This window comes from Gallinula chloropus, assembly GCF_964237585.1.
Source record: "Gallinula chloropus genome assembly, chromosome: 17".
Lineage (NCBI taxonomy): Eukaryota > Metazoa > Chordata > Aves > Gruiformes > Rallidae > Gallinula > Gallinula chloropus.
The window spans coordinates 5,252,404-5,253,761 of NC_140102.1; the positions used below are offsets into that span (position 1 = coordinate 5,252,404).

The following is a 1,358-nucleotide window of genomic DNA, read 5'->3' on the forward strand; positions in this document are numbered from 1 at the left end:
ACAGATAAGAGGAAGGATGTCTGAAAACTTAAGAAAATGCCAAGATAAGAAGAAAAAAAAGATGGTGAGATAGTTTTGTTCTGTTGTGGTGGAAAGGCAAGAAGTCTGAGTGTTCTGACTCTTGGGGTGGGAGAGCTCCATAACCAGATGTCATTAGAACTGGACTGGCTGAGCTGCAGCTTGCTGGCCTTCCAACAGCTCAACTGATTGAAGGCAGGAGCAAAATCATGTGTTGGAGACGTGTTCTACAGAAAGCATGGGGGACCTGGTGTCATCCTTTTAAAGTTGTATGTTTTCCTGATCCTTTCTTGCAACAGTTTTGTTCTATTTGTACGTGCAGCCCAAAGTAGCCATCCTGCTATGCCAGGCTCCCTGCTGCTTGGTATTTACAGTCCGTAGCAGTGTCTGAGTTTTCAAACTTACTGCTTAAAAAAATTAAGGCTTAGCTCAGTGTCTTGTGCTCTGTATCACAACAGAATCTTCACAGCCATAAAAGAGATGATAGCTTGCAGTGCAGCCTGGGGCAAATGTTACAGGAAGCAGCCAAGATACTTGTTTGATGCTTATCTTATCTTTTCTTAGTTGGTGTGATGTGGTATCTGGATCAAGCCTTACAGCATCGAAGGCCAGTGTTCATATATATATATTTCTGGTGTATTTCTGGAGGCATTTTCCAAATTCCCAAGTTAGTTTGCATGCAGAGGGACAGAGGCTTTCAAGCAAAGTTTCCTAATGACACGAGAGCAGTTCAGCCCTAGAATTCCTTCTAGTTCTCTGGATAGGGCTTGTGTTTTATGTCTTGGGAAAGGCTGCTTATTGAAAAAGCATCATCCAGAGGCAACGTGTGGAAGAAAGAGAATGGAGCCTGCAAGTAAATTATCCAGAGCTCTAGATCTGCAGGCACAGCTTCATTACTCCCCCCTGACTTTCTCCTCTCTTTATAGCTACTGCTGTGTGGATGACTGCCTTGCAGAACTGTGAGAGAGCTCGACCATAGAGGCCAGCAAATCAGAGAGGAACGAAACCTGAGCAAATCGAAATCGTGCTCCATGGGCGAGGAGAGATCACCTTATATGGGAACGTCGTGGGCAAGAAGATGAATAGGTCCAGCTGAGCTGCTGAGGTCAGATCCCAAACAGATGGAAGACGTTAATGTGAAAACAAGAGCATTTAGGAAGATAAGACAACAGTTACTTCTGCTTCCTTTATGCTATCTGAGCCCTCCTGTTTGTCTCTCTTATTATAAATATTGTGATTGTGTAGGTACACATAAGTCTGACTGTTATATTAAAGATCAATTTCTTTGTGACTATTCTAGGACCTAAATGCATCTATTTCTGATTCCCACTTGCAGCTTT

At 43.2% G+C, this 1,358-nt stretch overlaps 1 long non-coding RNA gene across 1 annotated transcript; it reads left to right on the top strand.

Moving 5' to 3' along the window:
- The first annotated feature begins 37 nt into the window (after window positions 1-37).
- On the top strand, window positions 38-1,304 carry LOC311198206. The gene is made up of 3 exons (XR_014617686.1): window positions 38-64; window positions 583-625; window positions 945-1,304. It is a non-coding gene; the product is annotated as an uncharacterized lncRNA (long non-coding RNA).
- The last annotated feature ends 54 nt before the right edge of the window (window positions 1,305-1,358 follow it).